The sequence below is a fragment of the Coregonus clupeaformis genome, chromosome 19 (assembly GCF_020615455.1).
Source record: "Coregonus clupeaformis isolate EN_2021a chromosome 19, ASM2061545v1, whole genome shotgun sequence".
Taxonomy (NCBI): domain Eukaryota; kingdom Metazoa; phylum Chordata; class Actinopteri; order Salmoniformes; family Salmonidae; genus Coregonus; species Coregonus clupeaformis.
In genome coordinates, this window is record NC_059210.1 from 20223947 (window position 1) to 20241177 (window position 17231).

At 45.5% G+C, this 17231-nt stretch overlaps 1 protein-coding gene across 2 annotated transcripts in view; it reads right to left on the bottom strand.

Moving 5' to 3' along the window:
• Positions 1-15305, bottom strand: part of syt12 (synaptotagmin XII) — a 57264-nt gene extending 41959 nt beyond the window's left edge. For both annotated transcript variants that reach the window (XM_041837646.2, XM_041837644.2), the window contains exon 1: positions 14993-15305. The gene's annotated coding sequence lies outside the window, so the exon portion shown is untranslated. The remainder of the gene's footprint in view (positions 1-14992) is intronic.
• Between the last annotated feature and the right edge of the window lie 1926 nt (positions 15306-17231).

The following is a 17231-nucleotide window of genomic DNA, read 5'->3' on the forward strand; positions in this document are numbered from 1 at the left end:
ATTAGAATCAGGTAGCTAATTATTAGAATCAGGTGTGCTAGATTAGGCTTGGAGCGAAAACCAGGAACAAGGTTGGGTTGGAGAGCCCTGGTTTAACACTATTTGAGATGGTCACATAATTTTGAAGAAAGTGATCAATTTAACACTGTGGGTGTTCAAATTCCGATCGCAAATTTGCGGTGCAGTAAACAGCAAAAATGGCAGCCTCAGTATGAGTCATTCACCCTGGCCAGCAGGGCCAGACCGGACAGGGGCGCTTTGGGGGGTTAGAGAGGGAGTGGGGGTCATGCCCAGAGCCGGAACCGCCTCCGGGGAGGAATGCCCACCCGGCCCTCCCCTGTTCGGTTTATGTTTGGCGCAGTCGCAGTCCGCGCCTTTGGGGGGGTACTGTCACGCCCTGGCTCTGGGACTCTGTTATGTTGAGCCAGGGTGTGTTGTTTCTATGTGTTTTGTGTGCTAGGGTTATTATCTAGTTCTTTTGTTTCTATGTTGGCCGGTGTGGTTCTCAATCAGAGGCAACGTGTATCAGCTGTTGCTTGTTGTTTCTGATTGGGAACCATACTTAGGCAGCCTGTTTTCCACAGTGTGTTGTGGGATCTTGTTACGTATGGTGTGTATTGTAACCAAGGACTTCACGTTTCGTATCGTTTCTTGTTTTGTTCGTGTGATATCTAATAAAAAAGTATGTTCACATTCCACGCTGCGCATTGGTCCACTTCTCAAGACGATCGTGACAGAAGATCCCACCACGACTGGGTCAAGCAGCGTGATGAGGAGAGAGGTTGGAATTGGGAGCAGTGGAGTGAGAGTTGGGCGAGAACCATGGGGGCCTGGTCCACGGGGGAGAGACAAGCCCAGAAAATGTTTAGGGGGGGGCTCACGCCGTGGACGACGGGGCAGCAGGAGTACGGGATAGAGTGGTTCAGAGGGTTGGCAGAGGAGGCCGCCAGGTTACGGGAGTTACTGGACACCAGGGGGAAGGAGAATGTAGAGGCACGGCGTGAGGTACTGGGGTGTGTTGCCAGTCCGGTCCGGCCCGTTCCTGTTCCCCGCGTAGGGCCAGTGGCGTGTGTCCCCAGTACGGTCCGGCCTGTTCCTGCCCCTCGCACCAAACCAGTGGTGCGCGTCGCCAGCCCGGTTCGGCCTGTTCCTGCTCCCCGCACTAAACCTGTGGTGCGCGTCGCCAGCCCGGTTCGGCCTGTTCCTGCCTCTCGCACCAAGCCAGTGGAGCGCGTCGCCAGCCCGGTTCGGCCTGTTCCTGCCCCTCGCACCAAGCCAATGGTGGGCGTCGTCAGCCCGGTCCGGCCTGTTCCTGCTCCCCGCACCAAACCAGTGGTGCGCTTCATCAGCCCGGTTCGGCCCGTCCCTGCTCTCCGCACCAAGCCTGTGGTGCGCGTCGTCAGTCCGGCACAGCCAGCTGCTCCACTCCGGAGCTAGAGCAATCCGCTCCACCAGCGTTCAGTCCAGCCTGGTCCGGCACCGGTCAGCTGCTCCACTCCGGAGCTAGAGCAATCCACTCCACCAGCGTTCAGTCCAGCTCCGGCCAGCAGGGCCAGACCGGACCAGGGGCGCTTTGGGGGGTTAGAGAGGGAGTGGGGGTCATGCCCGGAGCCGGAACCGCCTCCGGGGAGGAATGCCCACCCGGCCCTCCCCTGTTCGGTTTATGTTTGGCGCGGTCGCAGTCCGCGCCTTTGGGGGGTACTGTCACGCCCTGGCTCTGGGACTCTGTTATGTTGAGCCAGGGTGTGTTGTTTCTATGTGTTTTGTGTGCTAGGGTTATTATCTAGTTCTTTTGTTTCTATGTTGGCCGGTGTGGTTCTCAATCAGAGGCAACGTGTATCAGCTGTTGCTTGTTGTCTCTGATTGGGTACCATACTTAGGCAGCCTGTTTTCCACAGTGTGTTGTGGGATCTTGTTCCGTATGGTGTGTATTGTAAACAAGGACTTCACGTTTCGTATCGTTTGTTGTTTTGTTCGTGTGATCTCTAATAAAAAAGTATGTTCACATTCCACGCTGCGCATTGGTCGACTTCTCAAGACGATCGTGACAGTGACAGAAGATAACCCTATTTGGTAAAAGACCAAGTCCATATTATGGAAAAAACAGCTCAAATAAGCAAAGAGAAACGACAGTCCATCATTACTTTCAGACATGAAGGTCAGTCAATACGGAACATTTCAAGAACTTTGAAAGTTTCTAAAAGTGCAGTCGCAAAAACCATCAAGCGCTATGATGAAACTGGCTCTCATGATGACCACCACAGGAATGGAAGACCCAGAGTTACCTCTGCTGCAGAGGATACGTTCATTAGAGTTACCAGCCTCAGACATTGCAGCCCAAATAAATGATTCACAGAGTTCAAGTCACAGACACATCTCAACATCAACTGTTCAGAGGAGACTGCGTGAGTCAGGCCTTCATGGTCGAATTGCTGCAAAGAAACCACTACTAAAGGACACCAATAAGAAGAAGAGACTTGCTTGGGCCAAGAAACACGAGCAACGGACATCAGACCGGTGGAAATCTGTCATTTGGTCTGAGTCCAAATTTGAGATTTTTGGTTCCAACCGCCGTGTCTTTGTGAGACGCGATGTGGGTGAACGGATGATCTCTGCATGTGTGGTTCCCACCGTGAAGCATGGAGGAGGAGGTGCGATGGTGTGGGGGTGCTTTGCTGGTGACACTGTCTATGATTTATTTAGAATTCAAGGCACACTTAACCAGCATGTACCACAGTATTCTGCAGCGATACGCCATCCCATCTGGTTTGGGCTTAGTTGGACTATCATTTGTTTTTCAAAAGGACAATGACCCAACACACCTCCAGGCTGTGTAAGGGCTATTTTACCAAGAAGGAGAGATGACCTGGCCTCCACAATCCCCCGACCTCAACCCAATTGAGATGGTTTGGGATGAGTCGGACGGCAGAGTGAAGGAAAAGCAGCCAAAAAGTGCTCAGCATATGTGGGAACTCCTTCAAGACTGTTGGAAAAGCATTCCACGTGAAGCTGGTTGAGAGAATGCCAAGAGTGTGCAAAGCTGTCATCAAGGCAAAGGGTGGCTATTTGAAGAATCTCAAATATAAAATATATTTTGATTTGTTTAACACTTTTTTGGTTACTACTTGATTCCATATGTGTTATTTCATAGTTTTGATGTCTTCACTATTATTCTACAATGTAGCTCAGCTGGTAGAGCACGGCGCTTGTAACGCCAAGGTAGTGGGTTCGATCCCCGGGACCACCCATACACAAAAATGTATGCACGCATGACTGTAAGTCGCTTTGGATAAAAGCGTCTGCTAAATGGCATATTATTATTATATATTATTAGTAAAAATAAAGAAAAACCCTTGAATGCGTAGGTGTGTCCTAATTTGTTACTGGTACTGTATATTATGATGAAATCTTTAGAAATTTTTTGTTTGTTTTGGTCTTCAGCACAGTTGTTTTCGGCTGTTTGTGCACATATTCTTTTTTTATTGTGCCAAGTCGAAGTTCGGTAGCTGAAATCTACACCCCCTTCATCAGTGATTGGTCAACAGTACTACTCCTAGTAGGAGTAGGAACATGAAGTGTTTGTTGTCATTCAACGAGAGACGACTAGTTTTCATGCACATTTTTTCACTTGAGAAATACTGCACCAAACATCCATCTGCGCCAAAAATGTCAAAATGTATAAGAGATTTCTTGATTTATCTCTACTATTTTGAGGAAGTGTATACTGGCTATGTTGTTGCTATGGTGTCTCAAGTGGGACAAACAGTAATATTTCTTGTTTTTCAAGCAAAGGTCTTTTAAGGGAGTATGCGAGCACAGATGTTCGCTTCCCCTAGCCGAGTTCTGCTAGGAGCAAACCCAACCTATGTATGTGGATGCCTTTAGAGTAAACAGGAACATTACACTAATGACATAGAAGGGGGGGATGAGGAGGTAGGGGAGAAATCACTAAATTCTGCTGGGCAGCCCAATTAAATTGGCTGGTGCAGTGCAGGCGAGGGACAGCTGCTGAAATGCCATTAGTAGGGTCCTACTGTAGCACAGAGAGAGGCGGGGGGTAAACTGGCCTCTGGCAGCTGTGGAGACTACAGCCTGTCTCTCTCTCCATCTCTAGTCTGACATATCCTTATCCCTCCAGAGAGGGGGGAAGGGAGGGAAATAATGATACAGATAGAGATAGAGGGACTGAGAAAGTGAGCATCAGAAAGCAAGAGACAAAAAGCTGTGTGGGCTAAAACCTCTATTCTCCTTAGTGAACCCTTCTGAGAGAGACAGAGAGACAAGGAAGAAAAGGTCTCCACACATTGTCATTTGGTGCTGTGCATTGGCAGGCATATATTTAATTTCAATTGTAGAGGGCATCTTGCTAATCTAACGCATTACCAAAGACAATTTGAATAAAGAAGCCTAGAAACTGCTTCTCCAATAGAAATCCCCAGTCACGCATGTCATGGCGACTTTAGCTAGCATAGCGCATGCGCAGAAACACATTTAACGGTCGTGTCGTGCCGAACTGGCATTTGCAGGCCATCAAATCAAAGGCACTCCTTCGATATGAAGTTGTTTTTGATGAAAATGAAAACGAGTTAGTCTGTCACTTTCACAAGGCTGTAGTAATGACAGTTTTAGCAACTAAAGACATTGGCTCGAATATAGGTTTTGCCTTTAGATTTCGAGAACATTTTTCACTTCTCCCATTGACTTGCCAAACCCCAAACTCTAGTCTGGTCTGTCGAGTCTGCTTCGCGATGTGTTCCCGGAAGTATCGTGATGTTTGGCCTCTAGGTTTGAAAACTCTGTGACATTACCATCCTTGTTCTGGGAGGAATTAGCATAATAGCATTTCAGTTGTATTGTCAAATTTGCATACTAAAGTACTTGGCCCATCTATTCTAAATTTGCACAATCCTCTATATCTCATGGGTACTTTACAACTAATATTCAGTAACACTTTACTTTAACTGTTTCTGCCTACATATCGTGGGCATAATAATGACATAAGAGGTCATAAACATTAATGACAACCTATGGCTAACCTAACACGGTAGTCGGTTAGTGCCTAGCTGCTCTGTTCAATTTCACTGACATCCGCTGTAATGACTGTTTATAACATCTATTATCAGGATTACAGCATATGGCTGCCTCTACCCGATCCAGTCACAAACTAAACAATCCACCTACTCGGACTGACAGATATTACAACAGCACTATACCTTACTTTGTGAGACTGCTTAAAGCTGTAATCCTTAATGCTGAAACTGCCACGTCTGTTTGCGATATTACAACAACAAAGAAGTTACTGCAAACAGCAAACACAGTTTTTTGTTTTTACTCTGACATCATTGCACACACACGATAGAACAGCATAATATGTACTGCATATTTTTCACCTCTGCTTCGTCAACAAAACAAATACAATAAGAACGGCCATCTTTAACACTGCTTGACTGTAATATTGTATACTACATCTCAAATACCATTAACTTCAATCTTTTTGTATCTTTTTAATTTTTTTACTTAGGCCTATGTATGCTTTTAGCTGCAAATGTGTACAATTCAAATACACCTTAAATATAAACCTTAATATTGTCATTTACATCATGATAGATGGAGGGTTCAAGTAGGTAATATTATCTTACGTTAGCTTATCAATACAATGCAACATAGCTGATACAATATCAAGCTGGTGAAAAATAACTATTTAATAGTTCCTAATATTCCTCAAAGCAAATATCAATGAATAACACTAAATTAAGCAGATGGTGCCAAGCAGAAAAATGGCGAAAACTCTGGACCGATGATTCAGAATGATTCAATGACTCTACTTCTTTTGCTTCTGGCGATGAAAAGGATAGCCTTTCTACTCAGAGACATAAAGCAAGCTTTTTGTGGAAACACCCTCCCTGTGGAGTTGTGTGACACTGCAGCCTGCACAGTGCCTACAGAGAACAAGAGAGCACAGCCGGTGTGTGTGTGTGTGTGAGAGAGAGAGCACAGCCGGTGTGTGTGTGTGTGTGTGTGTGTGTGTGTTTGTGTCTGTGTGTGTGTGTGTGTGTGTGTGTGTGTCTGTGTGTGTGTGTGAGAGAGAGAGAGAGAGAGAGAGAGAGAGAGAGAGAGAGAGAGAGAGAGAGAGAGAGAGAGAGAGAGAGAGAGAGAGAGAGAGAGAGAGAGAGAGAGAGAGAGAGAGAGAGAGAGAGAGAGAGAGAGAGAGAGAGACAGTGTGTGTATCCTGTTAGCACTTCTGCTGTGTTAGCTCTCATAAAGAGCATCATGATTGTCTCCTCTGTGTCTTGGCAGGGGAGACCACACAGCGCATGGGCAAACACTCGCTCTGATCCATGTAAACACACACACAGTCAGCCCTTCTGTTAACTGGAGAGCCCTTGCACTATCAAAGACAATCTGCTGTCAACAACAAAAACTGCAGAGGGCATGTGTGTGTGTGTGTGTGTGTGTGTGTGTGTGTGTGTGTGTGTGTGTGTGTGTGTGTGTGTGTGTGTGTGTGTGTGTGTGTGTGTGTGTGTGTGTGTGTGTGTGTGTGTGTGTGTGTGTACTAAATGTGTGCTTATCTGTACAAATGTAAAAGCAGGACCTGGTGTGCTACAGCTACTACACCTACTGAAGAAAATGAATGTGTACTACTTCCCTTTATTGGTCGTCCATGCTAAAACACCAGTGATCAATAATAATGGATGCAGTGCTGCCTTGAAGGGAGGAAGAGAGAGGGAAAGAGAGACAGAGAGACAGAGAGAGAGATAGGTGGATAGAGAGGGGGAGGAGGGGAGAGGGAGATTCAGAAAGAGAGAGAGAAGGAGAGAGAGAAGGGGGATCAAGAAAGAGAGAACGATCACAGCAAGTGGGCTTTTGTCAGTTTCTCTCGTTCTCTTCTCTCTCGCCAGCCTCGGTACAACTAATAAATCAACTTTGCTTTTAATATCGCACAATGAGTCATAATAAAAATTAACTGCTTCGCTGCCACAGTGCCTGGGAATAGGGAATAGCCTAACCTAGCGTGGCGGTTATTCCGGTTTGCCTCTGCCACGCCGCTTTCGCTTAGGTTGCCAGATATAGTTTCCTTCGCTGGCACCTTTGACAGATCTTCCTATGCGCGGTTAACTAAAAGCAACAACGCGCCGCGGAGCCACAGAGAGCTAGCTGGCGCAGGGCTTTTGAAACGTCAGAGGATAGGAGAATCTTGAATCTGTGGCCTCCCCCTCAAAGTGAATCACCAGCCCAATCAATCAAGATGAAAACTCAACTCCCCTTCTTCCGCTGATACTTGCATCCCTTGAGACCTAGCAGGGAACACTATGGAAATGCAATCTATTATTATCGTTGGGGAGCACTTTAGTTATTGCTTAAGCTCCAAACTGAAGCCTATAAGGACTGCATATAGTCCACATAGGTGCTATAGCTGCATAAACATCTATAACTACAGTGCCTTCAGAAAGTATTCATACCCCTTGACTTATTCCACATTTTGTTGTGTTACTACCTGAATAAAAAAATTATTGAATCTTTTTTTTTGTACCCATCTGAACACAATACCCCATAATGACAGAGTGAAAACATGTTTTTAGAAATATTTGCAAATGTATTGAAAATGAAATACCGAAATAAAGCATTTACATAAGTATTCCCACCGACGAGTCAATACGTTACAAGCACCTTTGGCAGCTGTGAGTCTTTCTGGGTAAGTCTCTAAGAGCTTTGCACACCTGGATTGTACAATATTTGCACATTATTCTTTTTAAAATTCTTCAAACTCTGTCAAGTTGGATGTTGATCATTGCTAGACAGCCATTTTAAAGTCTTGCCATCGATTTTCAAGCCGATTTAAGTCAAAACTGAAACATTCAATGTTGTCTTGGTAAACAACTCCAGTGTATATTTGGCCTTGTGTTTTAGGTTATTATCCTGCTGAATGGTGAATTTGTCTCTCAGTGTCTGTTGGAAAGCAGACTGAACCAGGTTTTCTTCCAGAATTTTGCCCGTGCTTAGCTCTATTCCATTTCTTTTTATCCTAAAAAACTCCCTAGTCCTTGCAGATGACTAACATACCCATAACATGATGCAGCCACCACCATGCTTGAAAATATGAAGAGTGGCACTCAGTGATGTGTTGTGTTGGATTTGACCTAAACATTACACTTTGTATTAGCTCATCACTAAGCTAAGGATCCTGGGACTAAACACCTCCCTCTGCAACTGGATCCTGGACTTCCTGACGGGCCGCCCCCAGGTGGTAAGGGTAGGTAACAACACATCTGCCACGCTGATCCTCAACACGGGGGCCCCTCAGTGGTGCGTGCTCAGTCCCCTCCTGTACTCCTTGTTCACCCATGACTGCATGGCCAGGCACGACTCCAACACCTTCATTAAGTTTGCCGACTACACAACAGTGGTAGGCCTGATCACCGACAACGATGAGACAGCCTATAGGGAGGAGGTCTGAGACCTGGCCGTGTGGTGCCAGGATAACAACCTCTCCCTCAACGTGATCAAGACAAAGGAGATGATTGTGGACTACAGGAAAAAAAAGAGGACTGAGCACGCCCCCATTCTCATCGAAGGGGCTGTAGTGGAACAGGTTGAGAGCTTCAAGTTCCTTGGTGTCCACATCACCAACGAACTATCATGGTCCAAACACACCAAGACAGTCGTGAAGAGGGCACGACAAAGCCTATTCCCCCTCAGGAGACTGAAAACATTTGGCATGTGTCCTCAGATCCTCAAAAAGTGATTTTCTGGAATTTTTTTCCTAATTTTGTCTGTCATAGTTGACGTGTACCTATGCTGCAAATTACAGGCCTCTCTCATCTTTTTAAGTGGGAGAACTTGCACAATTGGTGGCTGACTAAATACTTTTTTTCCCCACTGTACATACACACACATACATACATACATACAGTGGGGAGAACAAGTATTTGATACACTGCCGATTTTGCAGGTTTTCCTACTTACAAAGCATGTAGAGGTCTGTAATTTTTATCATAGGTACACTTCAACTGTGAGAGACGGAATCTAAAACACATTGTATGATTTTTAAGTAATTAATTGGCATTTTATTGCATGACATAAGTATTTGATCACCTACCAACCAGTAAGAATTATGGCTCTCACAGACCTGTTAGATTTTCTTTAAGAAGCCCTCCTGTTCTCCACTCATTACCTGTATTAACTGCACCTGTTTGAACTCGTTACCTGTATAAAAGACACCTGTCCACACACTCAATTAAACAGACTCCAACCTCTCCACAATGGCCAAGACCAGAGAGCTGTGTAAGGACATCAGGGATACAATTGTAGACCTGCACAAGGCTGGGATGGGCTACAGGACAATAGGCAAGCAGCTTGGTGAGAAGGCAACAACTGTTGGCGCAATTATTAGAAAATGGAAGAAGTTCAAGATGACCGTCAATCACCCTCGGTCTGGGGCTCCATGCAAGATCTCACCTCGTGGGGCATCAATGATCATGAGGAAGGTGAGGGATCAGCCCAGAACTACACGGCAGGACCTGGTCAATGACCTGAAGAGAGCTGGGACCACAGTCTCAAAGAAAACCATTAGTAACACATTACGCCGTCATGGATTAAAATCCTGCAGCGCACGCAAGGTCCCCCTGCTCAAGCCAGCGCATGTCCAGGCCCGTCTGAAGTTTGCCAATGACCATCTGGATGATCCAGAGGAGGAATGGGAGAAGGTCATGTGGTCTGATGAGACAAAAATAGAGCTTTTTGGTCTAAACTCCACTCGCCGTGTTTGGAGGAAGAAGAAGGATGAGTACAACCCCAAGAACACCATCCCAACTGTGAAGCATGGAGGTGGAAACATCATTATTTGGGGATTCTTTTCTGCAAAGGGGACAGGATGACTGTACCGTATTGAGGGGAGGATGGATGGGGCCATGTATCGCGAGATCTTGGCCAACAACCTCCTTCCCTCAGTAAGAGCATTGAAGATGGGTCGTAGCTGGGTCTTCCAGCATGACAACGACCCGAAACACATAGCCAGGCAACTAAGGAGTGGCTCCGTAAGAAGCATCTCAAGGTCCTGGAGTGGCCTAGCCAGTCTCCAGACCTGAACCCAATAGAAAATCTTTGGAGGGAGCTGAAAGTCCGTATTGCCCAGCGACAGCCCCGAAACCTGAAGGATCTGGAGAAGGTCTGTATGGAGGAGTGGGCCAAAATCCCTGCTGCAGTGTGTGCAAACCTGGTCAAGACCTACAGGAAACGTATGATCTCTGTAATTGCAAACAAAGGTTTCTGTACCAAATATTAAGTTCTGCTTTTCTGATGTATCAAATACTTATGTCATGCAATAAAATTCTGGATTTTTGTTTTAGATTCCGTCTCTCACAGTTGAAGTGTACCTATGATAAAAATTACAGACCTCTACATGCTTTGTAAGTAGGAAAACCTGCAAAATTGGCAGTGTATCAAATACTTGTTCTCCCCACTGTAGCTGCACCATCGAGAGCATCCTGACTGGTTGCATCACCGCCTGGTATGGCAACTGCTCGGCCTCCGACCGCAAGGCACTACAGAGGGTAGTGCGTACGGCCCAGTACATCACTGGGGCCAAGCTTCCTGCCATCCAGGACCTCTATACCAGGTGGTGTCAGAGGAAGGCCCTCAAAATTGTCAAAGACTCCAGCCACCCTAGTCATAGACTGTTCTCTCTGCTACCGGAACGCCAAGTCTAGGTCCAAAAGGCTTCTCAACAGCTTCCACCCCCAAGCCATAAGACTCCTGAACAGCTAATCATGGCTACCCAGACTATTTGCACTGCCCCCCCCACCCCCACCCCGTCCCCCTTTTTTACTCTGCTGCTACTGTTGATTATTTATGCATAGTCACTTTAACTCTACCCACATGTACATATTACCTAAATTACCTCGACTAGCCGGTGCCCCCGCACATTGACTCTGCACCGTACCCCCCGTATATAGCCTCCCTACTGTTATTTTATTTTACTGCTGCTCTTTAGTTATTTGCTTTAATTTTTTTTGCTTAACAGTTTTTTTATTTGTTTTACTTTGCATTGTTGATTAAGGGCTTGTAAGTAAGCATTTCACTGTAATGTCTACACCTGTTGTATTCGGTGCATGTGGCAAATAAAATATGATTTGATTTGATTTGATATTCAGGACTGTCACGATCGTCGTAGGATTGAGTAGACCAAGGCGCAGCGTTGCAAGCAAACATATTCTTTAATAAGTGAAACACGATCAAAACAAACAAAGACGATAACGTGACAGTACACGGTGAAACTAAACTAACTCGAAACAAGAACCCACAAAACCAAAGGAAAAACCGACAGATTAAATATGGCTCCCAATCAGAGACAAGCAGCCGACAGCTGACACTCGTTGCCTCTGATTGGGAGTCACACCGGCAAACATAGAAAATCGACAACTTAGAACACCCACCGAAGAAACAGAAAACATAGAATGAACACACCCTGGCTCAACATAATGAGTCCCCGAGCCAGGGTGTGACAGTACCCCCCCCTAAAGGCGCGGACTGCGACCGCGCCAAATACGAGCAAAACAGGGGAGGGCTGGGTGGGCATTCCTCCTCGGCGGCGGCTCCGGCTCCGGGCTTGATCCCCACTTCCTCTCCAACCCCCCAAAGTACTCCTGGTCCTGTCTAGCCCCGCTGGCCGGAGCCGGACTGACGACACGCGCCCCTGGCTTGGTGCGTGGAACAGGAACGGACCGGACCGGGCTGACAATACACACCCCTGGCTTGGTGCGTGGAGCAGGAATGGACCGGAATGGGCTGGCGACGCGCACCACCGACTTGGTGCGGAGAGCAGGAACGAGCCGGACAGGGCTGACGAGACGCACCACAGACTTGGTGCGGGGAGCAGGAACAGGCCGGACCGGGCTGGCGACGCGCACCACAGGTTTGGTGCGGGGAGAAGGAACAGGCCGGGCCGGGCTGGCGACGCGCACCACAGACTTGGTGCGGAGAGCAGGAACGAGCCGGACAGGGCTGACGAGACGCACCACAGACTTGGTGCGGGAGCAGGAACAGGCCGGACCGGGCTGGCGACGCGCACCACAGGTTTGGTGCGGGGAGAAGGAACAGGCCGGGCCGGGCTGGCGACGCGCACCACAGACTCGATGCGAGGAACAGGAACAGGCCGGACCGTACTGGGGACACACACCACTGGCCCTACGCAGGGATCAGGAACGGGCCGGACCGGACTGGTAACACACCCCAGTACCTCTCGCCGTGCCTCCACACTTTCCCTCTCCTCTGTGACCAGTGGCCCCCTTAACCTGGCGGCCTCCTCTTCACACCCGCTGGACCGCCTCCATCGCGGCCTCCTGCTGCCCCGTCGTCCCACGTCGTGAGCCCCCCTAAAAATTTTCTGGGGTTCTCTCCTCCCCGTGGACCAGGCCTCCCTAGCTCTCGCCAGACTCTCGATCCATTGCTTCATAGACCAGCCTCTCTCCTCTTCACTTAGCGTGGCCCAGCCGAAACTCCTACTCCCCTGATCCCAGGTCCTTCCTCTCTCCTCTTCACGCTGCTTGGTCCAGTTTTGGTGGGTTCTTCTGTCACGATCGTCGTAGGATTGAGTAGACCAAGGCGCAGCGTTGCAAGCAAACATATTATTTAATAAGTGAAACACGATCAAAACAAACAAAGACGATAACGTGACAGTACACGGTGAAACTAAACTAACTCGAAACAAGAACCCACAAAACCAAAGGAAAAACCGACAGATTAAATATGGCTCCCAATCAGAGACAACCAGCCGACAGCTGACACTCGTTGCCTCTGATTGGGAGTCACACCGGCAAACATAGAAAATCGACAACTTAGAACACCCACCGAAGAAACAGAAAACATAGAATGAACACACCCTGGCTCAACATAATGAGTCCCCGAGCCAGGGTGTGACAAGGACATAAAGTTCATTTATTTGCCACATTTTTTGCAGTTATACTTTAGTGCCTTAATGCAAACAGGATGCATGTTTTGGAATATGTTTTATTCTGCACAGGCTTCCTTATTTTTTATTAGCTACTCTGTCCAGCTCCAGCCCAGGAACAGAGAGTTTGTGTGGGTCAATTAGTCCCAGAACTACACGTTGCTCTCCATTTTAGAGAGTCTATAATTGAGTTATAACCTTCTCAGTGTTAAAATGTAATGATGACTAGTTTGGCTTTTTAAACCTACACTTGCAACAGTCTTAGTCATTTTTAACTTGGTAAATAAGCAATATGCTATAGGTTCCGATTTAAATATATTCTAAATACTAAAGAAATACTACGAGAATGCCATATTTATTGACCAGGAGGCTATTGGCAAGAACATTTGAATTAATTTACTTACTTCTCATAATCCATATAAATGCTATATCGAAAACTGCATTAATAACATCATATGGAGGTGTCTATTACGTGCGAATCAGAATAGCCCACACACAGTTACTTTCTATAGGTTGTTAGGGAGTGGGTTGTTGGGTACAATAGATGACTCAAGTCTATTTTCTATCAACAAACAATCACAACTTTTCAGAATGGTAGCGTGGGATCATGCTCTGACCGAGAGTGTGGTTCTGAAAGAACAGCTTCGGTTGTGTCACTCGATTGCTTTTCACATACAGTAGCCCCAAGGTTTGCCAAAGTATATGTTGTCTGGTCTTTGACGTCCCAACGCAAATAGCGTAAACGGCAACACACTACTAACCACCTGCGACCAGCGAGTACATAAAACATCCTCCATTCAGGCTGCAAAGGCATCGGTTTCCTCTTTAACTAGCTTTAATGGCGTGCCTCCAGAAAAATAAAAATAAAGGGAAAATATGCATAGTCTTAATAAAACACAATTTCCACCACCAGAAATGGGCCTGCGGAGCATGTACCTCTGGATCCCTTGAATTGTTAGATACTACTGTGAATTGTTTGATACTACTGCACTGTTGGAGCTAGGAACACAAGCCTTTTGCTACACCCGCAATAACATCTGCTAAATATGTGTATGTGACCAATACAATTTGATTTGATTAGATTTGCTAGGGTGGCTCCTGCGTTGTGTACAGCATTCAGCCAATCAGGTTGCACCAGTCTGTTGTTTACCCCCTGCTGCTGTACACAACGCATTAGCCACCCTAGCATGGTGGTGGGAAAATAAGTTTTATTAAGACAACATGCATATTTTTCAAACAAGAATTTGGGCTGCCCGCCATTTAATCGAGTTAAGAAGGAAACCGATGCCTTTGCAGCCTGATAGGAGGATGTTTAATGTACAAACTGGTCGCAGGTAGAGGAAATACACAACGTCAGGAAGAAGTACACCCTCTAGGGTTTTTGGCACTACACAAACAGAAGCTTTAATGTGAATGTTCGTTTGTGGCCTCAACACTTAATATATATTTTCCCTTACGAAAAAATATTGCAATCAGAGTGCAGTATAACTGTAACCGCAGTTAGAGTGCAGTTATTCTGCAATTACTGAGTCCAAATGACCACAGTCGACTGCAGTTACTGGACTTTTACTGCAGTTTCAAAACGGCAATAATTTTTTGTAAGTGTTAGTAGCCTATGTAGGCTATAGCCTTTACAATATGTAGCTAGTGACCCGGTGAAATTATGTTGTTGCACCCTGTACGCCATTATAATACTTCTTCATAATGCCACTATATACGTTGCATGGGCCAGCTTTATGGAGGAACTGGCACTGTCTGGAATGCAAATCAATGTTTCAGTCGATTGTTGCTTAGATAATCATTGAATTACATTTGATCCACTCTGGTGGGTACATAAAGGCATAATCCTATAAAATGAAGATTATTGTTCTTCCTATTGACGATAACAACTCAATCCATGGAGAACGAGATGTTAGACATAATAAGACAAAAAGTGTCTCCATACACTCGGCATGTGGTGCTTCAGAGAACAAGAGTTTGCATATTCGAGAACACAAACATTAAAGAAAGTAGATTAATTTTATGAAATACTAGCGTTGGTCTTACCTAGAAGGAGTTTTATTTTGGTGCAAGGGGGAAGGGGGGTAAACTCCACCGCTCTCCCTTCTTCAGCTTACTCGCCGCTCTCCATCCAACCGCACAGGTGCCTGTGTTTCCGCGGGAAACGTGATGGAGATTCACCCCTCCCTGTTCAGCGCATCCGCTCGACTAATTGTGTTGAAATCATTCAACGAGGGGCCTTCCCATTCGAGATGCATGCGATGCGAGGTCCTGATGAGACCGTAGAAGCATTTATATGAGAGCGCTCCTCCCGACTGCAGATTGCAGAAGTAGCCTAGTCACACCCCTGCAATGCAACTTCCAGCACTTGACCAGAATACACGGGAGCGCTCATACAAAGGAGATAGATAGCGCGTTATTTTCTTGTGGACGGACGTCATTTCAGAAGCTCACTATACCATACATATGTATACACTGAGTATACAAAACATTAAGAACACCTGCTCTTTCCATGACATAGACTGACCCGGTAAATCCAGGTTAAAGCTATGATCCCTTATTGATGTCACTTGTTAAATCTACTTCAATCAGTGTATATGAAGGGGAGGAGACAGTTTAAATAATTAGTTTTAAGCCTTGAGACAATTGAGACATGGATTGTGTATGTGTGCCATTCAGAGGGTGAATGAAAGGGTATGTGCCAGGCGCACGGGTTTGTGTCAAGAACTGCAACACTACTGGATTTTTCACGCTCAACAGTTTCCCTGTGTATCAAGAATGGTCTACCACCCAAACGGCATCCAGCCAATTTGACACAACTGTGGGAAGCATTGGAGTCAACATGGGCTAGCATCCCTGTGGAACGTTTTCGACATCTTGTAGAGTCCATGTCCCGACGAATTGAGGCTGTTCTGAGGGCAAAAGGGGAAGGTGTTCCTAATGTTTGGTATACTGAGTCAGTGTATATCGCATATCTCATCCTCTATTGCAGTGTTTCCCAACTCCGGTCCTCGAGTACCCCCCAATCATTTGATTTAATTAAATAGATTGTGCTATACTTGTCATTAGAAACAATGTATGTGATTTTACTACTTAGGCTCCTTTCATCTAAGACCTACCTGTGTAGGCTACTTCATGCCAATAAACCACATACAATTAAATTGAATAAGGAAATAGAGATGGAAGTGTCACAAGGGGCTGAATATCACAGCAGAGGACGCCCACATACTCTTAAAATTTACATCAACATTTACATTTTTTGTCATTTATATTGATTGCACAGTAGCAATTGTGTTAATAATGTGAGAAATTGCCATGTGGAGAATGTAACTCTGGATCCCCTGGGCCACAGGAAGAGCAGCGTTATTATTCCTTTCACCTGTCTTTCAATCATGAAGAAGATAATGTATAGGCTGAGATCTCTAAATTGACTATTGTAGCCTATACTCATATCCCAAACAACCATCAAATGGTGTCAAGTTTAGTTATTCTATAGTATAACGGTAGGCTATTAGATATGCAAACTAGAATCTGCCATTCAAGGCTACAGCCTTTGCAACACAAATAGCTGAGTTGATCACACAAGAGAGTTTGGTTTGCTCTCGTTAACATATTACCCAGTGTGCCTTTCAGCAAGTTGTATTTTATTTGACTCAATTTACATGCCAGGTACCAGTTTACAACTGAAACATGTATTTCAGAGGCCGAAATATGATGCATTAAACCAGATATAGCAAAAAAGTAAGTGGATTTGTTGTAACCATTGAGATTGCTTTACTTGTTTATCTGGTCTGCGGTTGGTCAGAGCAGATTTGAAATAACCTACTGTCTGGTCAATTAATTGGATCATGACTGAACCTGGAAAGGAGTCAAAGGAGACTCTAAGTACAACATTAACATACTTGTCTAATATATATATATATACTACCAGTCAAAAGTTTGGACACACCTACTCATTCAAGTGTTTGTCTTTATTTTTTAAATTGTAGAATAATAGTGAAGACATCAAAACTATGAAATAACACATATGGAATCATGTAGTAACCAAAAAGGTGTTAAACAAATCAAAATATATTTAATATTTGAGATTCTTCAAATAGCCACCCTTTGCTTTGATGACAGCTTTGCACACTCTTTGCATTCTCTCAACCAGCTTCATGACGTAGTGACCTGGAATGCATTTCAATTAACATGTGTGCCTTCTTAAAAGTTAATTTGTGGAATTTCCTTCCTTCTTAATGCGTTTGAGCCAATCAGTTGTGTTGTGATAAGGTAGGGAGGGTAT